Here is a 24,369-nt window from a genome sequence, read left to right as displayed (position 1 = left end):
CATGGACGTGATCCATATGAGCTTCACAACATTTATTCTCTCAATCAAGGCAACCAGTGTCATCTGACGGCCCTTCACTGCCCAAATGTTACTGATGCCAAGAACAGTGGATGAAACATGATGGAAGCGGTTTGTCCCCCTGTAATGAATCTGCTTTTCTCAAAAAGGACAGATCCTAACTGCAACATCCCCCTTAGGCTAAGGCAAGAACCAGCACTCACCCAAGGCGGGCACGTTTTACCACAGCACACTTAAATAATATACACTTTTGAGCATGTAATGAATTTCTTATCACCCCTGGCACAGCAAGACTTCAACACAAAACAAACAGCACCTTTTGAAAAGGGGTTTTATTTAACAAAATGCAAAGACTCTATGTCCTATAAAAAAAATGCTTCAGGTTTATTACATACTACTCTTTAAATAAAGACTGTCTCAGAAGCCAAATGCATAAGATTCAAATATATGTAGCAAAGCATAATCTAAATGCATGAATAATACTGATTTATACTCATTAAATGTATAAATAATACTGATCAATAAACAAGCAGCAACTGATATAAGATACCTGCAAGAGATCAGAAAGATGCATATACATATATATATACAGCAGAGGATTACTCTGGATGTGAACCTCCCACACCACAAAGAAAAACACCTCAAATGATCACTGCCACTGGCTCACATCACAATGGCAATAACCACAAAACTCAATATGTCACCTGGAATCTTAGCCTACTTCTGGCCAGGAGAGTCACAGCTTAGGATCAGAGCTCATCAACCAGGGTTCAAACTCCGAGATAGACACGTCTGCCCTCACTTGGAATCCAAACTCCCAACTTCTCAGCCTGCAACTCTCAGCTTTAAACACACTAGAAGATTTGCGAAAAACCTCCTCCCATCGCCAGAGGAATTGTACCAGAACTGGCCTAGTTCCAAGCAAGCATCCCATGGCAGTAAGGAGCCCTCACTTCTCTTCCTCCATTCTCACTTCTTCCAACCTCTATCTTGACGAAGCTCTCACAAGACCTTCCAGAGTACATTAAACTAAAACAATTGCTAGAAAAACAGAAATACCTTTAATGTGAATAACCCAAACAGCTTGCAAACACCTCTGTGCACGCAGGAGCAAGGCAGAGTCAGACAGGAAAAAAGACATGAGGCCATGTCAAAGCCATTAGTAAGCACCTCTAATTCTCATTCACACAACGTATCAGCACCACTGAGCACACAGAAAAGTTTGAAGCACGGTAAAGTCAAAACATGATGACATGAGACCATGTCAAAGCCAATAGTAATAACTCATAATTCTCACCAATGCACAAAACAATACACATTTCTTGCCAACTACTTATAGCATCAAATACTTCATCCCTTAATGTACAACCACAAACACATGTGTAACACCGCCCACAACACTGCACTTCAAGAACAAAAAGTACATTCCACACCTCTCTCTTCCTCTCAAGCCATCAAATGCACATCCCACACGCTCTGCTCTTGGCAAGACTATTCCACTCTGTAACAGCTCCCACTGAAAGGCAGCAAGATTGCTGGATAGAAGAGAAGCAGGCATATGCAGGGCCATCTTACAATAAGGCTAAGGTAAAATAACACACTAAAGTCAGTTAAAATGGTGGTGGTTGAGGGTCATCATAGGGTTCAAAAATCAGAAGAGCGGCTCTTTTTTACACCCCCTATCAGCACAGCAGAACGATCAAAAAGACATCAACTCCACGAAAGCAGTTACACACAGCATGGTCTGGACCGGGGGTTCGTGGATGTCACACTTCCCTACAGCTGCAGTGGCAACCTCCCCACTGTGGCAGAATCATCTGAGACATTTTGGTGACCAGATTTAATAAAGTAAGAGTGGAGGCCCATGTGGTGACACCTTGATCTCACAGAGCTGCCATTTACAGGCCTGGTGCCAGCAACATTGAAGGCACATGTGAGCATCGTGTCGGGCCTTGCAGTGGCATGGCAACCTTCTACGCTGAGCAACGGTGTCAGTTTGGGCCCAACTGAGTCTCAAACGGCAAGAAGAAGTCGGCGACTGTGACTACCTGTAGTAAGTGCTGCGATCCCCCTTATAGTTCCTTTGGACTATACAATAGATAGCACCTCAGAAATATTACCCGTGACGTGCAGCACCCAACAATACATCCTGGAGTGTGGGCATTTAGTGACATGCTCCCACCCATATTGAATTAGTATTTGGAGGCAGCTGCGAGGGAGGCGTTCGGCCTTGGGGTGCATCACTTCAAGCCTTTGTAAGGACCTCATCAGGCGACAACTAGGCTCAAAATGCTCATCTAAAATGGCCACCGCATCATGAGGCTCTTGGGGAGTGTAGCCCTTATACCTGCACTGCAATACTCAACACTCAGAGATAGGACAAGAGATCGGATGTACCACTTCCTGCATTTTGAAAAGTGCCTCAATATGTTATGACAGCGAAACCACGTTATCTCCCCCACTAGAGATGCACTACTCCGCTAACAAATACCTCCACAAAGACCAACTGTTAGATAACTATGCATTCTAAACTGCTCAGAGTCTCCATGAATAGCCTTATTTCTTGAGCCCAACGGTGTTCAATGATCCTATCTCAGATATCTAGCCCACATCACATGCAATATCGGGCACACACCGCGGGCCCCCTTGCCTGAGGACATTAAGCAGAAAACATAGCCAGTCAGATTACTGTCCACTCGCCTAGCCGTACTGCCATCCCTGACCATCATTACTTGTCATCCATAAATCCCCTACAGAGGCAGGTGAGCAATATCTCTCCTAGGGATTGTTTTCCATTGCGGAATTGATGAAAAGTACTGCAGGAGCCCACTATTTTCCTTGATTCCCTCTGTACTACGCACCTCCATGCAATGCTCATGAAATGCGAGGACTTGGAGAATAGCTCTCAACGCAATAATATCAGGCCAAAAGCCTAGAAGAAGAAGGACTTAGAGGCCTTTGTGGTAGGTATGTTCTCAGAGCTAATGTTAACAGGAGGCCCCAAGGTAAAGCTAGATCAACACCACAGACTAGGTCCCTTAAACCACTATGAGGGGAAACATCAAAGACATATCATTTTTTAATAGATTTCTTTATTTCGGCATAAATGCCTTTAAAAGTGTGACATATAACAGATCAATAAAATCATTCATTTTAAGAACACATTCATAAAAATATAAATAATGACAATCAGAGCGACAATAGAATTAAAAAGATAAGAATAACAATATATAAACTCTATATAATGCCCCGAGGGATACACCACTTAGATACTATTTGCCACTCTGCTACATGTTGAGTGACCTCCCTGCCTCTTTGTCCTGATACAGCTCTTGTGTCTGATTTTAAAATGTAGAGAGCTTCCCAAAAGTTCATCGCGCCCAGTTGCTGACAGATGGGCCTAATCTATTTCCGTCTTGGACCTGCATAAGCAGGGCAAGCAAACAACAGATTGGCTATGGTTTCTATAAGAGCCTCACATCCTGGACATTTACTGTGGCACGGGTCTTTAGTATGCCATCTGGCTTTTACCTGATTGACTGGAAGCGTGCCAAGCCTGAATTGGACATAGTAAGTAATTACAACTTTATTGCATGATTAATTAAAATCTTTGCAAAAGAACACATTTAAATGAAGCAACGTATACAAATACATTCAATAAAAAACCTCAACAATCATTACAGTAAGCATTATTTTAAGAACGTTAGGTTAATATATAAAATCTCTTACATTATAGTAAAATTGAATGTGACAGAAAGACCGAAAAACTCCTGATTTAACTGTTATAATCTTAGTCTATGTCCAGTGTGCAATGCCCTACGTTCTATTCAAGTATAACAGTGGGGGGGTGATATCAGATTAGGATATCTATTTAGAAACAGTATGTAGCAGTTTAGGTTATGCAGCTTCAGCCTTTTGAATATGGCCCTCTATTTTTAGTCTGTTAGATAACAGTTAAGTTTAACATAACTTTTGCCATGTTTATGAATTTGACCAGTCTGCATGCTAACTCAATGTCTCTTCCATCAAAACAGGCTTTTAATGCTTGCCTGCGTGTTTGGCTCCCTCTCTGGTTCCAGAATGGTTTTAATAGCAGTTTGCGCTCTTTGTCTAGGCCAGTGGTTCCCAAACTTTTTCGATCTGCGGCTGTCTTGACCTATTGGGCATTGTCCGCGGCTCCCCATTTTGTTACTTTTTTGTACGACGGGTGGGGAATATAAGCCAAGCCTCAGGAGTATTTCCATTTTTCTCTCTGAAAATAATTGGGTTGAAGCCAATAAAGGTATTAGAATCATAGATGCAATCCTATCCACTCCACTACCGAGCCCCATGCAGTATCAACAACTGATTGGAGGGACACTGGGTTGTTGGAGAAGTGAACTGTTACTGCATTGTTATGTAGTGCTCTTTGAAGAGGTGTGTCTTAAGGACAGGTCATTCCTTAGCAGGGGTTGTAAGGCCCTGACAGATACAGGAATGTTATTTCAGACCCTCAGTGCATTGATAGAGAAGACTTCATCTGGTGTCTATTTTTTTGTTTTTGCACATTATTGCCTCCAGTCTGATGACCCCAGGTAAACCCTTGTCTGGTTGTCTCCCTTTTCACTCTGTCCTCTTTAGGAGTGTGTTTTGTGGACATCTTATGTCTGCTCTTTCTTAACTCCAGACTTTGCGTTCTCATGCATGCTGTCTGTCTTATGTCATCTGAAAAATGGTACTAGTCCTGCCGGTCTAGTACCTTGAAAAATCCCCTCGGCCTAACTGCAACCCACTTGACCCCCGTCTCTGAAAACGCAGCAAAAGTGACACAATAACACGATTTAAAGGCATCTTTATTGCTCATTCCCTTTGTGAACAATAAAAAATCCTTTAAATCTTATCTTGTCACTTTTGCTCCGTTTACAAAGACAGGACAAAAGTTAGTTTGTCTTCCTACTCACCAGAAAGGGCGAGTAGGACCTACAAATAGCATGTCCTCATCAATTCTCCCTCGCTAATGCGAGCAGATTTGTCGAGCCCTGCCTCAGTCTGTTTTTGCCTACCTCCTGTGTGTCCTTGCCTCCTGACTATGTATTCTGGCCTCCTGTGTGTGTCATCATGCCTTCTGACGGTTTGTGCATGCCCCCTGGGGAGGGCCGGTACCTGCCAGGAGAGCTCAGGGTTCAGAGCTCAGGGCTCCCATTGATGCACCGCCAGCTGTTCCTAGTTCCGAACAATGCACTCACAGCATCTTTCTGGGCTCTGAGATGACTGGAGCATGCTGCCTAAGCCTCTCTCCCAGCTCCAAGATGACAATGACATCACAGCTGTGCCAGCTCCTCCCTGGGCTCCCAGATGCGTCCCTCCCAGGTCTGGTCCACCACACACTGACTTTACCACTGTTTTTCCTGTCACCTTGGTTTGGCCACATTTTTGGAATTTGATTCTTTTGGTTTAGGACTGCACGTTCTGTTTCATTTTTAACATTACTTTATTTATAGGCATTTGTTTTGACCTTTGTCCTATGTTTTTTGATCTTCGGCTTTTAACCAATTCCTTTTGCTTTCGGTCTTCTACTTCTGATCTGTGACAGTTGCTTATGGAAATGTTAATTTATTTTTTGAGAAATAAGCATGAAAATATTCACTTCTTCTGCAATCTCAATGAACTCGAACATCAACCTTCATTGAATACTGCAGATATCATGCCTCCATTTTATTAATTTTGAACACTTCAGATAGCCTGTGTATATAACTTAGCATGAAACATGTATTTGTGTATTAATTCATTTTTTTTCAGGGATAACTGGAGGCAATTACACCATGAGCATCATAAATAACTTGGCTTTGACATTTTAACTGCAAACTAAGGATTGAAATGTTTTTCAGCTGAGGGAGTGAAACTAGAGCTTTGTGCTTTAGAAAGACATGATTAACAGCCAAATTCATGTACCTTCCCAAACTGTGTGCTTGGTGTGCGGTGCCCCAGACTAGCTTTGACGGCGCACTGGGGTGCCGAGGCGCACAGATTGGGAACCACTGGTCTAGGCCCATACAGCTACAAGGCAAGTGGAGGATATCCTCTTTGGAATCGCCACAAATTCAGTAGTTCGTAGTTGTTTCTAACCTTTACCAAGGAGGGAGACGCTGGTTCACCGGTAAAATCCCCATCCTCAATTTCGAATATGATTCCTTCGCGATTTTTGAGAATCCTGTTCCCAAGTAGACTTGTGGCGCAGGCCTTGGAATTGAACATGGAGCTTTCTATCTTGGGTTACTTGCATTAGATCAAAGTAGGTGTTGAGGAATCTGGTCTGTTTGTGGAGTAAAAATTCTAAGGTTAGTTTATCCCTCTCGGCCCTGCCAATGTCTACTTGGTTGACCCATTCCCAATAGTACTTCTTTAATTCAGTTTTCCGAAGCAGGGGTGCATCGTCATTTTCCCAGGCTTCTTTTAGCCCTATGTCAATATACGAGCTTATTTATGTTCCTCAGCCACCCCACCTTGTTAAAAACATCTAAGCGGAAGACCTCTGCCATAGCTTCAGTGTAATATGATACCGCCGGGGTCCTCTTGACTCTGGCCCAGAATATTAGTGGACGAAGCTTGGCAATGTTGCTAATTGAACGTTACCCCATATCTAACATAAGTGGGTGAATTTGGGGTTTTGAGGCAGCATCACTAGGTTTCTTATAAATTAGTGCTCTGATCTAGTGCGCTCCATTGTCTTTAAAAAATCCCCACAATTCAGAACAATACAGAGATATCTTAGTGAAACTACACTCATTCAAAATGAAAGAGGCCATCCTCCAGGCTGCAAGAAAACTGGATGATGTGACCTTTCAAAGTGTGACCTGCCCAATGTTCTAAGACATTGCCCAAGCGACTCTAACACGACGAATACAATGGACATATCCGTTCGACTGGTCTTCACTCACCAGAAGAACACATACCAATTCACAGACCTCACAAAGCGGTGGCTCTACTCAGAGTGAAGATCTCTGACTTAGACCACTTGGGGGACCCAGGGTAGAGTCCATGAGCTCTAAGGCTGGTACAGTTCATGGACTCTGGCTCCCACTGCGCAGTTCCTAGAAACGGGGAAGGCGAGGAGCTCTCAGCTGTGTAAATCCCCCACCTCATTTCTAAAAAGACATTTAATATAACCTAATTTCCTCAAATTCTGTACCTACGCGAATCTGTCGCTGTCTGTTGTCCATTAGTACTGTGCTCTGAGAATCTGTTCTCAATGTAATACCTGTTTCATTGACCACTAGCTATTGTGATATAAATGTTTCATGTGGCTCATGCCTTACATGCACACATGTCCACATTTTCCTCATCTGTTTTTTGTATACTGGAAACATGTTTCCCATTTGTTTTGTTCTATTGTTCATTGATTGTTCCATGAGTGAGGCTTTATTGCTGTCGTGGGGGGACGGGGGAGAGGTGAAATGCAACACAATCAAGATGAAGGGGTAAAGACAATAACTCTGACTTGGAACACCCATCTACTACAGTCATGGTGTTGACCACAATAACTTGGAACATTAAGAGCCTTGATTCCCCAGCCAAAAGACAAAAATTGTGGAAGTACCTTCTTGATAAGTGATAAAATATAGTGGCTCTCCAAGAAACTCTTCTTAAGCACAGCAATGAAAATAGGCTTTCACCACAAGGCCTATCTGATAAAAAGTCGATCTTTGCACCCATCAAACACAACAGAGTAGCTCTCCTATATCACTCCTCTTTGGACTTTCATTCCCTGAGTAGTAAAACAGACAAGGAAGGCCGTATACTAATGGTAAAGGAACAATATCGGGAAGCTATTTACAATAGCTTCGATATACACCCCGAATTCTGTACAAGCTACTTTTCTCCATTCATTTCTAACACTCTTGGGAAGATTCGCAGAGAGAGAAATCACACTTATGGGCGACTTTAACCTAACTTGGGACTCACGTGCATCCACAATGTACAGAAGCTGGCAGCTTTACTAAAGAACCAAAATAATCAATTAATTCTGTATGTTTGTTGGATGTGTGGCACTTGGTACACCCTACTACGAGGTATTCCACTTCTGCTCCCACTATCACCACTCATACTCACCAACCTATCTCCTATATGGGCCGCTTTTAAGGCAGTAATCAGAGGGAAATGCATTGCCCTGTTATCAGCATTAATCAAACAAAAGACCAGGACAGACTGGCCGTAGAAATGGACCTCCAACTGGCAATGAACGCACATAAAGACAACCCCACCCTTGAACTGCAAAGGAAGGTCACAGCACAGAGGGAAAACCTCACTGCAATATACTAACAGAGCCGAATTCACCCTATTACACCTCAAACATGACATATGATATTGGAAACAAAGTGGGCACTTTCATGATTTTTACAAAACGACATACCTCTGATTCACTTCGCCTAGAGACACAAAGAGACTATTTAGAGGGTGTGGAATTGCCTCAAGTGCCTGTGGAACAAAATGAGGAACTTAGCAACCTGATTTGGGGGAAAGAGGTTTGACTAGCTATAGCAGCACTCAAAGCTCATAAATCTCGAGGACACGATGGGTTTACTGTGCAATTTCATAAGACTTTTAGTGCTGAACTCATACACCACCTTACACACCTGCTCAATAATATGGCATTTATTAAAATGGTTATTCCCTCAATGAGTGAAGAATTCATTTTAGGTATCCCTAAATGTGGGAAAGACCCTAAATATTGTGCTTCCACTCGATCTATAGCCCTGCTTTTGGTAGGTATAAAACTTTACAGTAAGATCATAGCCACTAGATTAGAAAGCATTTGACCAGATTTAATTCACCTAGACCAATCAGGCTTCATTCGAGGGGGACACACATCTAATAATCAAAGGAGAATGATCCACCTGATTGAAAAAGCTACTAAAAAGCAGATTCCAGCTATCCTTATAGCACTAGATGCTGAAAAAGCTTTCTACTGGGTGGATGGGTCCTATCTATTTCATACGCTTTGTAAAGTTGACTTTCGTTACTGGTAAATCGCTATGGTCCAAGCAAACTCTGCAAACCCTCTCTCATGAGTACTAGTAAACGAAGTGGTTTCAAATTGTTTCCATCTCAGTAGGGGCACCCATCAGGGTCCACTTTCCCCACTCTTATTTGTGCTCAGTCCGATCCCTAAGCTGCCAAAATCAGAGCTTCACCAGAGAGCCCAGATATCCCCTTTGCCTCTGTGGATAATAAAAGCTCACTCTTTGAAGAAGAGGTATTGCTTTCTCTCATATCTCCTTCAACTCTATTGAGAGCTTGTCAACAAGAATTAGCCCACTGTGAGACAGTGGCAGGATATCGTATGAATCTACTTAAGTCCTTCCTCCTAGATCTGATCCTCTGTACACCAGAGATGGAAACATTAGTAGCTACAACTCCCTTTCAGTGGAGGAAAAAACACATTACTTACTTTGGAAGTAAAATGAACCTCAAGATCACTGATCTTTATCAATTTAATTTCCCCCCAGTACTTTGAAAACTCAAACTAAATCTTAAACGCTGGCCCCCTATGTATCTGTCTTGGCTAGGACGCATCGACGCCGTGAAAATTACAGTCCTTCCACATATCTTATGTCTCTTCCAAGGCCATCCAATAAATGTGCCCAGAGAATTTTTCTCAGAACTCTACTCTCTGATAAAATGAATCTTCTGGCAGGACTGTTGAACACGGCTCCCCTATACACAAATAAGGCTCCCAAAGGAGATAGGGAAGTAGCTCTATCTGACTTTCAATCGTATTATGAAGCAGCACAACAGAAGGGCAATTTTGAAATGGACTAGGGGAGAGTCATACAAACATTGGCTTCATATAGACAGCGCTGTTGTGGGCCGATACGTGTGAAGTACTATGGAAGCTGAAATCTGACCGACCCCCTAATGCATACTAGATTGCCCCTACCCAAACAACTCTGACAGTGTGGGTCACAGTCACTTGAATTCCAGATTGGGCTATCTTTCCCTCTCCCTACACTCCCATATATTTCAACCCTGCCTTCTCCCTGCCTTAACACCAACCCCCTTTGATCTCTGGAGAGAGATCAGTTTTCCCATTATCTCTGACTTATTCCTTGGGTGGGAAATTCTTACCTTTGAACATTACGAACGTGACTTTGGGTTACTTGCTTCTGAAAGAAATCATTATACTTAATCATAACACTGGGTCCTACACCCTGAAACATTTGTAGGACAAGCTGGCAATGCCAAAGGCTTAATTGTTTTCTCTATGCCCACCTACCTGAAACCATCCCATGCCAGAATGTGTACATTTCTGGACTAACATCTTAAGAAATCCGATATATAAGAAGCAGTGTCATAAATTGTGGAAAGACATCTCCAGACATAATCATTCCCTGAGACTCTGGGAAGCCCACTGTAAAACTATGTGTTACTGGTACCTCTACCCCACCAAACTGAAAACAATCTACCCTAACACATCAGATCTTCACTGGAGAATTTGTGGATTCATTTGGGATTTTTTAAATATTTGGTGGGACTGCCGATCATTCAACCCTTCTGGGCACAAATCTTAGCACAAATTTAATTGATATTTGGCTCTCCCCTTCCATTCACACCTGAGTTTGCATTATTAGGTATGTGAGACAATACTTTAAAACACAAAACCTCTAGCAATCGCTCCATCGTGTGGCTTTGCTTGGGAGCTGCTAAGACAGCCCTGAAATCAGCCTGGAAGAAAACCACAGCACCTTCCCTCACTCAATGGCACACCAGGCTTTGGCGTGCATTGACAATAGAATGGATGACAAACATCCTACAGGACACATACAAAAACTTTGCATACCAATAGAGTGCACTAGTTACTTTTCTTTTAGAAGCACTACTACGTATACATTTCGTACAAGAGTATTACATCTCTTCCAGATCTGCTCCTCACAAACAATCTGAAGATCGCCCCCCTATGACCTGAGCTTGCACCATTAACCCTGGCTATACTGGCACACCCCTACACATGATACACCATACAAAATATTATTCTCACTCATGGATTAATGTTTACTGTATTGTCCCAGGAGGGGGCAGGGGAAGTTGAGCACTGGAATTGCTCTCATACTGCTAAACAATTGACAATGCTATCTTAGACTATGTTGGCTGTTTTCGGCAAAGTCATGTTTTTGGCAACTATGAAGATTATTGTTATCTCGATGTAATGGCTAATGGCTTTCGTCCACTATATGATGACTGTATGATACTTTTCCCATAGAAACATTTAATATAAAGATTTTGTACAAACACTGTGCCTTTAAAGCTGTCCCACATGGTAGTGCCAGAGTGCCAGGCTGTAGGCATGCAGAACACAGACTGCCTGTAGTCCAAACGCAGATATTTCATTAAAATATTGAAGGTTTTTACCACAACCTTTAAAAATGTAATATTGTTAGGGCCAGGGTTGATTTAGTCACTAGCAATAAAACAGAGTATGTTTTAAAGTATAGTTGTCTAGTTACCTTCACAGTACCTTTACATTTTTTAAAAAGTAAATATGTTTGTATTTCATTTTTATTTGTGTTTGTGAATCAAATAAGAATAGTCAAGGCTCGTCAAAAACTACATTTTCATGAATCCCCAAATCCTGGCGTCTGTCCCTCTACAGCACAGTTTATCACCATTGTGCTGCCTCAGGCCAAATTGACTTGTATAGCCCTTTTGTGCATATCTATAGTCTATTTGGAGAGTTCATATTTGGAGGACGCCATGAAAAGACTTGCAGCTCTTTCTTCCTCAAGGCTTACCTAAGTATTTTCCTCTATTTTGTGTAGATTTTAATTTAAGTAATTACTGCCAGTCTGTCTTCATTAAGGCCTCTTATTTTCTCTTCCCATATCTTCAACTTTAGACAGACTCGGGTTGACATGTAGGGGGTTACAATGTCATTTTATATTTATATAGGTACATGAACCTCAGGACACAAACCTTTCACTCCTTATTGTCAAAGCCATGATCCACTTCAAGAGGTTTTCAAATTCATGATATTTTGTGTGTCATATTCATCTGCTAGGAAATCCACATCTGGGTGAATGATAGCTAAGGCAGAATAATAGATCATTGAAAATTCGATATTAGCTCAATATAAGCCCAAAAGAATTGCAGATAAGTCATGAGTACAGTAAAACCATGCAATTCATCTTTGACTGATATGTCTCCGGCAAAATATGTGAATGCCTTGTGACTATTTCAAACTATAGTGTTTAATGAAAAAGGAGAGTTTGAATGTTGTTGGCTGAGTCGGACAGATCTTCTATTGAAACAGCCATAGTTGGCTTCAAAATAGAATATTGCAACTTAGTACTTACAGACACCATCAAAAACTACAAGGATTTAAAATTCAGCAGCAAGAGTAGACACTAGTATACCCAACAGTAAGAGCATCCCATCCACTTGGAGAAAATTGTTTTGGCTCCTTCAGCCATCCAAGCTGAAAGGTGTTACTGCAAAGTAAGATTGAAATTGTACAATTCATCACATCCACTAAGAACTTGTGGTAATTCTTCCAGCAACTGCCAAGAGTGAAGAGAGCATGTGCCATGGGACATACAGTATTGTTCTGTGCAAGCTAGCTCATTGTGGACAGTTTCTCCAGTGGGCACAAAGAAAATTCCTTCAAATTGTTATTAAGGCAATTCACACCTAAATTACTAATTGAGATCTTGCTCATCTCTGGCTCTGCGTCACACTTAGTTGTACAGTTTGAGTTGCACCGCGCAACGCCCCGCTAGATGACCGCTTAAGCTCGGAGCTCTGTGCTCTCCGCGCCGGGAGAGACGCTTTGTTCTCGGGGGTTGCAGAGACGCTTAACTATTCAAATGGGGAATATCTTGCAGTGTAGTGCCTCTTGAACTGGAGGCTGTCCTCAGGTTTCTTCTCTCTATCTCTGGCTGTCTGAAACGTTGAATGACAGTGATTGTTGAGTTCCGGCCACCATTTTGGTTTTCCTTCTAACAATAGTAACTCATTTCTACCATGGAAATTAGTTAAGGTACTGTTTTCCTTTTCTTCTTCATTGACTATATTTCAGGACCTTTGCATCTGACCTTTTCTTATCTACATATTTCATTTAAGAGATTTTATTGATGCCCCATACTGATGCAGGATTAATGGTATCTCCTTCACACATAGGCAGATCGAAACATTTTCTGCACTACAATAAAGGGATTACTGCTGGTTTGCCTGTATCGGGTTCTGCTTTCTTTATGCAGCCTATGACTGATTTGCATAATTTTTACAAGATGGCTCATGCTAACGTTTCAAAAACTACGTTTAAGCCAATTGCGCCATCAAAAATGCATTTATCTTCCCCTGCTAACAAAAGGTTTAAGCAAGACCACCCTTCTCCACTGAAATCTACTTCACCCCTTTCTTTAGACACTGTCCTGGAAGACATGTGTGCTTTGAGACCATTCATTGAGGAAACCAGTACACGTTTACAAGTTTTTGATACTAAGTGGTCTTCACTTGTCTCCAGGGTATCCATCGTGGAACAGCATGTCAGTGATCTTCAAGATGTCTCTTCAAGGATTTTATCACTGGAGAAGGATATTACGCTCTTAAAGAAGTCAAGTCAACTGAGGATCTTGAAAACTGGAATAGGCGCAATACCTTCATCTTTATAGTCTTCTAGAGGGTTTTGAGGGTGATAACCTGTGACCTTCGTCACCACTTTTCTTCCGAAGCTTCTAGACCTTCCTGTGTCAGTGTCTTTGAATATACAATGTGCCCATTGACTGGGTCCTTACCTCTCCTCTTCATCCATTCCTTCAAAGCCCCGTGGTGTAATCCTTATGTTCTTGTCCCAAGATGTGTCTATAGTGAAGGCTAGTTGCCGGAAGGAGTTTCTTGAACTCAATCTAGCTCTACGTACCTTGGTGCATGCTACGGCCTATTTCACCTTTGCTTGTTTAAAGCGACTTTTCATAATCATACCTCCTACTTTGAAGACCCTGCAGATCTTCGAAAGTTTCTTCATGTGCACTCTATGGCTTTCATGGGTACAACTGTTCCTTCTTCTGTCACTTGCCTTTTTTATGACAGCTTCTTAGGATTTGAATATCTCATGTGTTTTTTTTCTCTGATGCTTTCTTTTCCTACAGGTTGCATTTTATGAGATATATTTATATTAAGTCATCTTTATCTGTCTTTTCTCTTTTTTTGTTGTTATTATTACAGATCATTTGGAGTCCTAACATATCCATCCCTTGTTTTTTCCTGATCTCCCGATGTGGTACGTTTCCTCTTTTTGTCGGTTGAGCCATCTTTACTGTCAGTCACCAGCGCTTCTTATTTCCCTGTTTCCCTTTGAAGATAGATACCACAGTCGTTATTCGATGTATGACATGTACTGTCTTCTCTTATCTTCGCACTCACTCACTCCCTTTCTTTCTTTCCTATTCTACTTCTTTAATTCTTCTCTTATTGACCTCACTGTATTTTTCATCTTACGTACTTCTTTTGCTTTTCGTTACTCACCCCTTTCTATCGCTGTTGATCGTGCTCTTTGCTACTTAGTTCAATTTATTTGCACTCTGTGTTATATCCTGGAATGTGAAAGGTTTTATTAACCCTATTAAGAGGCAGAGACTATTATCCCATTTAGCTTCTTACAATCCTGATTTATTTCTGTTATAAGCACACATTTGATGGAGTCTGAAGCTTTGAAACTTAAACAGAATTGGGTTGGTTTAGTTTTACTGTCTCCTTGGACCACTAAAAATAATTGAGTAATTATTTTATGCCATAAAAAATGTAATTGTTCTGTTATTTCTCAAGAAACTGATTCGGAGGGTAGATAGTTAATAGCTAACTGCTCATTACTACTGAATTGTTAACAGTATTTAATGTTTATGATCCAACTCAACCAGATTATATTTTCTGGCCTAACATTACAAAAAGATTTGTTCAATATAATGATAACTTCTTTAGTCTAGGAGATGACTCTAACCAGATTATTGATCCTTTTATCAACTGCCAATCCCTCATAAGACTCATAAACAATTCCACAGTACCATCTGTCAGTCACATATTGTAGATGCACAGAGACTTTGTAATCGAGACTCAACATAATTCTCTTTCTTCTCTCTCTCACATGGCTCCCTGACCCATTTAGATTACATCTTCCTTTCTAAATCCCTGATCCAGAATCTCATCTACTCCTCAATTGAACCCAGGGTTATATATGATCATGCCCCGGTTGTTGCTGATTTCGATCTGTTCCACTCACATCCCAGTCCTTCTAGATGGCGATTTAACAATTCTCTCTGCAAGATCTGGCCTTTTCTTATTCTTTTATTTCTTTGACTAAAGATTTTTTTCATTTAAATGCAGATCCAGCTACTTCTCCCTCATTGATATGGGATACATTTGAGGCAACTACCCGTGGCTTTAGCATAGAATTTGTTTCCTGGAAAAAGAGACACTCACTTACTCAGCATTAAATTCTAATGGGCAATATTAAACGTCTAGAATGCCAATTTTATACTTCTTCATCAGACTCTGCTTTACAGGAACTGGTTCGTGTGAAGCTTAATTTTAACAAAATAACTACAGATAATGCCTCACCATTCTTCTTTATTCCAGTGCTCCCTATTATGGTGGACCAAATAAAGTTGGCACATTTTAGGCTAATTACCTCAAATCTCAGAAAGGCTGTGTATTGATAGACTCCATCCATTCATCAGATGGAAAACTCCTTTTTAAAGACCAGGACTTCTTAGATGAGTTTATGAAATGTATTAAAATCTGTATACTCCAGAGTCCTCCCCATCTACACCTCCTATTGACACCTATCGTAGTCATGGTCCCTCCCCTTCTCATGTAAATCTTAACTTTGCATCTCTTGAATGTGATCTTTCATTTCTGGAGTTATCTCAATCTTTGACTCTCCTTAAAAAGATAAAACTCTAGGCCCGGATGGATTTATGGTAGAATTCTATTTACAGTTCTCCCGTCTATTTCTTTCAAATCTCTTGCAGCTATTTCAACACATTTATGCTGCTGGTAAGGCAGATGGCCCTTTTTTAAAAGCTAAAATATGTTTAATTCACAAAGGTGGTCACAACCCTAAACACTGTAAGGATTATCCCCCTATTTCGCTAGTAAATGTTGATTATAAACATTTTACAAATTGCTTGTTTTCCGCCTTGAACCTCTACTACCAAATCTAATTGGTTTAGAACAGTGTGACTCTGTTAAAGGTAGAACATTCTGATAAATCCCGATTATTTTTTAATGTCTTGAACAAGGCTTCAACTCTTTCTTACTCTTTAGCTGCAATCTCGATCGACGCGGACAAAGCTTTCGATAGGGTAGATTGGTCCTTTTTATTTAAAAGTCTTCATTGGCATAGTTTTGGTCCTAAATGTATTTCTCTTGTCTCCTTGCTGTATTCAAATCCCAGAGCCTCTGTTGTCTTTAATGATCTTATCTCCTAATTCTTTCCTTTACAGTGGTGTGTACATCAGGGTTGCCCCTTACCCACTCTTCTATTCATTTTATCACTTGAACCCTATTTATCTCATATTCGCCAGAATACCTTTATTTCTGTATTTACATACGGTGAGCATTATTTAATGATATATACAGCTTGTTAGTGGTTTAAGGTATAGGTATTTTGGCGCCACTTCGAACTATCACACAATAGTGTATCAAATGCCAAAATTGTAGCGGTGCTATAAGGTAAAGAGAACCACTAATATTCTTTAAACTTGGCTACTGCCTTCTAGAAACAAAATGCTCCCTAGCACACGTTATACATATGTTGAAACTCAAGTGAGTAAGTGTTTCCACACGTTTCATAAAAATAATTGCAAGAGAAAATTATTTTCTTCTTTCTTGTCCACTTTTATTCTTGTGTGGTTTTGTTCAGGAAATAGTTTCACAGCCGACGCATGTTTCGTCGTAATGGGAATTCATTCCACGACTTTCTCAAGGCTATTTTCAATTATATTCAAATATATTATTTTCGGTGATACTTCCAACCCGCATAGGGGTTCAATGGGGTTCAAGCGCCCTGAGACCTTTTCTGGTGAATTGTTGCGCTATACAAAAGCCTTTGACATTGACATTGACAATGGGAGGTGTCTGTATCCTTGGCTTCCTTATTAAGTGCAGATCTATATCTGGTTATTTCAGAGTTGTAGACATGGCTTTCGCCGGAGTCCCGATTCCAAAAGGCATGCGTCTCCCAAGCCACGCACACTGGACTTTGCGTGGCTTGGGAGACACTTGCCTTTTGGAATCGGGACTCCGGCGAAAGCCATGTCTACAACTCTGAAATAACCAGATATAGATCTACACTTAATAAGGAAGCCAAGGATACAGACGCCTTCCATTGAACCCCTATGCGGGTTGGAAGTATCACTGCATATAATAAATTTGAATATAATTGAAAATAGCCTTGAGAAAGTCGTGGGATGAATTCCCATTACAACGAAACGCGTGTCGGCTGTGAAACTATTTCCTGAACAAAACCATACAAGAATAAAAGTGGACAAGAAAGAAGAAAATAATTTTCTCTTGCAATTATTTTTATGAAACGTGTGGAAACACTTACTCACTTGAGTTTCAACATATGTATAACGTGTGCTAGGGAGTATTTCATTATTTAAAGATATCCGACAATGCAGATGATATCTCATATTTTATATTTCATCCCGAAACCTCTATCCCTCTTATTTTGCAAGAAATCTCAGATTTCTCCCTAGTTTTAGGATATAAAATAAATTCAGACAAGACAGAAATCCTTCCTATCACTAAATGTTGTCTCAAACATCATTTTGAGTCTACCGATTTACATTGGAATAATTCTGAAATCAAGTATCTAGGTATTTGATTTAATAAATCGAGTTGGTATTCAGTTAAAATCAATATGAAGGAAGGGCTATACCGCATCTCTACATTTATTTCTTCCTGGCACCCTTTTTTTCTCTCTTGGTGGGGTTGTCTTTATTCTAGTAAAATGATGATAACCCCTATTTTATTATATATTCTTTATATGATTCTCATTCATATTCCGTCCATTTTTATTTTAATTGACCCCCTCCTCTCTAAATTCTTATGAAATAATAGGAAAGCTAGGATTTCCCTATCACAGCTTCGGAAATCCAAATCCAAAGGAGGAGTCAATTTTCCTGACTTTCAGCTCTATCACGAAGCGTTCTGCCTTCAATTAGCGCCTAAATGGCTTCGTACTTACTCTGTCCCTTCTACACCTTTATAGGTTCCTGTTAAACTGTCCTTACTTGCTCATTTGTCTGTAAAGGAAGTTCTTGCCTTTACTAGAAACGTAAATGTTACCTCTCTTCCATTGTTTAAACACTGATGCTCAATATTAAGGACTCACTGCCAGTTAAAAAATCATTTCTAGAGATTCCTTTCTGTTTTCTCCTCTTTGGTACAATCGTCTCATTACCATCAACAATAGACCTCTTTATTGGAAATCCTGGCAACTTAAGGGAATTGTTTGGATTCAGGACTTGTTTGATGGTACATCTCCTTGCTCCTTTACTCGGTTTCAGGCTTGCTTTAAATGTTCTCGTTCATTTTGGCATAAATGTTCAATTCTTGTTGGAATAATTCTAGATGTTTTTTATTCTCTCCCTTCAAATGAATTTATTCTCACAGAAGATCCCCTTCTTAGAATTTTAGCAGCACTTCCCAAAGCTTTTGTTATCTTTAAACACCTTTATTCCCCAGATTCTGATTGTCTTAAATCTAAATTGGAACTCGCATTGGGAGACCTATTTGGGCTCTGTTTGGAGCACTGATTTCTGGGACAGGATCTTGGCTAGATCATTGAAGAACTTGAGATCTGTCTCTACACTCAGTCCATGTTTTTTTCTATACCATAGGCTATATTTTACTCCCCTGTCGATAACTCACTTTACACATAATGATAGTTCAGCCTGTTGGACTTGCGATGCCCCCCTGGCGGATTTGATACACCTCCTGTTTTCTTGTCCTGCTGTGTCTTCTTTTTGGAAGAATATTTGGTCTTGTATCTCACTTATTTTTAATTTACATATTTCCTTTTTGAAGATTATTCTTGATACAGGAAGTTTATAGAGTTTACCCTTACAAGAAAAGAGATTATTTCACTTGATGTTGGCTTTAGCCTTTAAACAAATAACACTTAATTGAAAATGTTCTACCAAACTTTCAGTTAAATCCTGGTGGAATAATGTTTGTCAGTATCACGGACTGGATGTTGCTTTTGCCTCCTACTTTAAACCTTCTGTTAATAAGGATCTATTTTGGTGACCATTAACTAATTACTTTACTAAAGTTACAAGTATTTATGTACTATGCAATTGTTCTGAAACTTTTCAACCTCCATAAACAGTTAATGTCTCTGCTTTTTTTCTCTATATTATTTCTCATTCTTGCATTGTTTGTTGGTTACTCTTATTCTTTCTTTACAGTTGAAGTCGTTTTTCACGGTCATCCGATCTTAAGTTGCAGACTCGTATTTTGTACCTGTTTCCCCTCCTTTCCTTTTACCGCTTATTATCAAAATGAAAAAAGCTTTCTATTCTATTTTATTATTTATATTTCGTTTATTGCTATTTTACAGTTATGTAATACATTCATGGCTCGTTTTTTCTCCTGTAATTGTTATTATTCAAAAAAGCTTATCAAAGATGAAACTCTATGGAGACCTGTGACTGAAGTGGCGCAAAAATCCTTCGGGTATGTTTGCACTACCAGTTCTTTAAAATGGATAAAGTTTTTCTCATCTTCCAAAAAAAATGTACAGTTTGAAGTCTATTAAGCACTTTACATAAAGAGTGATGATGAAAAAGATAAGGTTCATGGTCAGTTTTTGAAAGTGTCTGTTCTCATCCCTGGACCAATGTGAATTGGGGAGGAGGCTAATCCTATATGATGGCAATTTGGAAAATATTAATATTTTTGTTGTAAATTTAGCTTGGATTGCTTAGTTACACTGGATATTTCACCAGATGCTTGAATACGGAGGAGCTCATCAGGATATATATGCAAGTAAATGTGTTTTAATGTGTGAAAAATAGCTTCATTGCGTCATAAAAATTAATGAGAAGCGATCATGTTTCCATAGCTACTGAATTTACCTTTGCCAGTAAGACTGCAGGGCTGAGTGCAGCTTTCTCACTGTGGATCAGAGTGAGCATTGGCAGATACGTTTTTGCATAATTCTGTTGGTTGCAACCCAGACATTCGCAAAGTTTACAATGGATTGAACAAGCAACAAACAGACACAATTGGTAATTTGCAAATATGATTGTGCAAAAATAGCACTGGCCAATGCCTCACAAATAATAGGCTGGAGTGTTACATTTCCTAAAATCAATCTGTATTATAAACAATAAATTTGAAATGCCATCTGAATGAAATAAAAGCACACACCACAATCAACTTTTTACATCTTCTGACTGAATATTAAACAAAGCACACCTGAGAAGTGCATGATTAGCTGGTGGAACACTGTGGGCGACAAAAGAAAAAAGAACAATTGATGTACAGATATCAAAGATTCACCCCCTATCCAGATATCTGGGCCTAAATCGATCATTTGTTTGCAAACCTTGCCATTCCATGTTAGACCCATCCATATGCAAATCAGTCTTGACCCTGCTACCCATGGGAACAGTCCAGCCCTAACTGCCAAGCCAAGTCCTCCCTGGACCGGAAAGAAGCAAACTGTTTTTCAGCATGTTTTTCTCCTCTACAGGTAGAGACCAAAGGCATTCATTAGCTACTAAAAAGCACATTATATTTACAAAATAGTAAATCATGGGAGAACTGGCAAGGTCAAATAATTTTAATGAAGATTAAAGGGAGCGTTATCAGTTGGTACTATCAGACGAAGGGAGGAATTCAAGGACGACTTGGAATCGGAGACTGGAATATGGAAAAGGGGCGACCGCTCGGTCCCCCCGAACATATGGTTGGGTTCCCCGAACCTCCCGGGAAACCATTTTGGGCGGGGTGGGCGTAGCCCGGCTGGTATGCCCGAAGTGGCGTAGCCGGGGCGCGCCTTCCCCCGCCCGAGAGAGGTTGTCCTAGACACCTCGATGGAAGACCACGCCCGTAGGCGTATCGGGGACGGGTACACGCCCTCCCGCAGAAGGATAAAGGAGCGGGAATCCAGAAGATCGTCCTCTTGTTCCGCGGATCGGAAGGCTGCACCCACTCGTTGCTCGTGAGCCCTCGACGGAACAAGCAGCAATTTTGAACGTGGTAATCCTGTTTTTTCTCTTTCAGTATTCGAAGGACCTTGTGGATCGACCAAGGGCGGAGGACTCGGAACCATGCCTAGCAAGAAGGCAGGAAAGGGTTCCGAGACGGAAAGGGTGTTACGCCTGTTGTCGAACCGGATGGCTTGTATGGACCGAAAGCTCGGTCAGGTCCAATCACTCGGTAGAGGTTTGGCGGAGGTGAAGAAACAATTGGCCGCATTGAATGACCCAAGTCAGCCGAAAAAGGTAATAGGCCCGGCCCTGGGTTAGAGGGAAGCGGGTAAAGGAGAGGGCTGTTTCGGGGGGGGTCCCAGTCTCAGAGGTACCCCCTATCACCCCCCTCGTACCGGCTGAGAACCCAGATTTAGGCCAGCCGATCCCGGTGGTGATAACCCCGGCCGAGGATGATGAGATGCCCCCAGAATTGGCCGCACAGTTGACGGCGTGGCTCAAATCGAAGGTGGGGGGCACAGTGACCCAGGGAGATCCGGCCGAAGAAGCCAGAGTACTAATGAAGCAATTACGGCAATCGAGAGATGTCGCAAAGGCGAGTGTTCCTCTTGTTCCCCCACAGGTGGCACCTGGAGTACCAGCAGCTGGTCAAGAAAAGATGGCGGCAGCAACGGCCGATCCGGGTAAGATCGCATTGCCGATGGTGGGGGAGGGCTCAATACCCTCAAGGCGGGAAAAGGTTGCACAGCACATTCCCATGGCCACGAAGGAGTTAATATGGGGAGACAAGTATGTTAACATGTTTTCATTGTTAACTGACCATCGCGAGATGGAGTATGCTAAAACGCAGAAAGATTTGTGGCACCCGAGTGTTTGGCGCGCCAAGATGGCCGAGTTCAGGGTGGACGAGACAGTGACGAACTGGGTTAAGGCCTTCTCTATATTTACCGCAGTCATGGGGGAACGTAAACCCGAGGTTATGACTGAGTTGGTTTGCTATCAGAATCGTATTATGGATTTTTATTCGATGTATGAGGGGGAAGAATGGAAAGGCTATGACATGAAGTTCCGTAAAGCAAAAGAATATGATGCTTCTTTGTCTTGGGATTGTTTGGACTCGGTGTCATGGCACAAGCAACTCCTGCTAGGGGCGACAGGTACGTCCTCGCCAGGCGGGAGCGGGTCCGGAGTGGTCCGCCAAAAGCCCGGGTTGCCCTTTCGAGCAGGCACAAGTGGGGGCTACCAGCCTAGAGTTGGCGGGAATGGCGGAAAAGGGGGGGTCTGTTGGGGCTTCAATCGAGGCAACTGTAACAGACCACAGGGGACATGCAAGTTTAAGCATGTGTGTGCCGGCTGTGGGAATTCCTCACACCCGGAAAGTGCATGTAGATCAAAAAATGGCGGGACGGGGGGAAAAAGTGGGTCTAAGCAGGAGTGAGGTAGACCTTTGTGACCGATTGCCCACACCCGTTGATCTCTTGGTTATGATTCCGTGGTTAAACAAATACCCTGATCATGTATCCGCTGGGGTGTTGAGGAAGGGATTCTTACATGGCTTCCACATCCCAGTGGGGGATTTTCGGGGGAACTCCTTTTGTAGAAACCAGTTATCGGTACAGCACAACCCAGTCATGGCAGAAAAGAAAATAGCAAAAGAAGTCAGTTTAGGGAGAGTGGCTGGGCCCTTTCATTGCCCGCCGGTGGCCGAGTTCATCTGTTCCCCGTTAGGGGTTGTCCCGAAGAAAGATCCCGGGGAGTTTAGCCTCATACATAACCTTTCTGCTCCTAGGGGTTCCTCGGTGAATGATGCCATTGACCCAGAAGTTTGTTCAGTACGATATGCATCGTTCGACGATGCCGTGGCCATGTTGAACCACCTAGGCCCTGGGGCGCTGATGGCGAAATGTGATATCGAATCAGCGTTCCGGTTGCTTCCGGTGCACCCGCAGGATCAGCGCCTGCTAGGTTTTGCATTTCAGGGAAGTTATTACATGGATAAATGCATGCCCATCGGTTGCTCCATTTCTTGTGCTCATTTTGAAATGTTTAGCTGTTTTTTGGAATGGGCCTTCACCGAGGCTACAGGGCATAGACATGTTATGCATTATCTGGATGACTTCCTTTTCTTGGGGGCAGCTGGTGATACGAACTGCGCACAGGCGCTGTATGATTTCTGCATTATTATGAGTAAATTTGGGGTCCCATTGGCACCAGGTAAGACGGTTGGACCATCTACTTCACTGGAGTTTCTGGGAATTGAACTCGATTCTGTGGAGGGGTGTTTCCGATTACCAATGGAAAAGGTGGTCAAGTTCCGGGCTTCCTTGATGCAATGCATGGATGGGGAGAAAGTGACCCTGCACCAGTTACAACAAATGGTGGGTCAGCTTAATTTTGCCTTAAGGGTGATGCCTATGGCCCGCCCCTTTTCGCGCTCTATCGCGCAAGCAATGGTAGGTCTCAAAGAGGGTCACCACCGTACGAGACTGTCGGGGGAGGTTCGCCAGGATATGCGTATTTGGTTGGCATTTCTGGCGGACTTCAACGGTCGAGTCGTTTGGAACTCCCCGCCAGAGTCTTCGGAGGAACTAGGTCTATGGACCGACTCGGCTGGGAGCGTGGGTTTTGGCGCCATCTTGGGTAATCGATGGTCGGCACAAACATGGCCAACATGGTGGCACTCCAACGGTCTCACAGGTAACATTGGGTTCCTGGAGTTATTCCCCATCTGGGTTGCTTTGATGACATGGACTGACGACTTCAGGGACCGCTCGGTGGTGTTTTGGTCTGATAATATGACTGTTGTCGAGTGTATTAACCAACAGGCAGCACGCTGCAAATTGATCCTAAGATTGTTGAAAGAAATTGTGCTGCTTTGCATGAGATGGAATGTACAGTTCAGGGCGAAACATGTGCCAGGTGTACTGAATCATGCGGCTGATGCACTCTCTCGTTCACATATGCAGGCATTCAGGGGTTATCTGCCCACTGCGGACCTAGAGGCAGCACCATTCCCGAAGCAATGTGGCTAATCGGTGCCCCGGATTACAAGACCTCGTGGCAGCGAGTCTAGCCCCCAGGACAAGGAAAGCATACGAAGGAGCGTTTCGTTCCTATTGCACATATTTGGGTCCCACAGAGAGTCGGAACTGGGGTC

Source organism: Lissotriton helveticus, chromosome 8, assembly GCF_964261635.1.
Source record: "Lissotriton helveticus chromosome 8, aLisHel1.1, whole genome shotgun sequence".
NCBI lineage: Eukaryota > Metazoa > Chordata > Amphibia > Caudata > Salamandridae > Lissotriton > Lissotriton helveticus.
Note: the sequence above shows the minus strand (reverse complement) of the source record.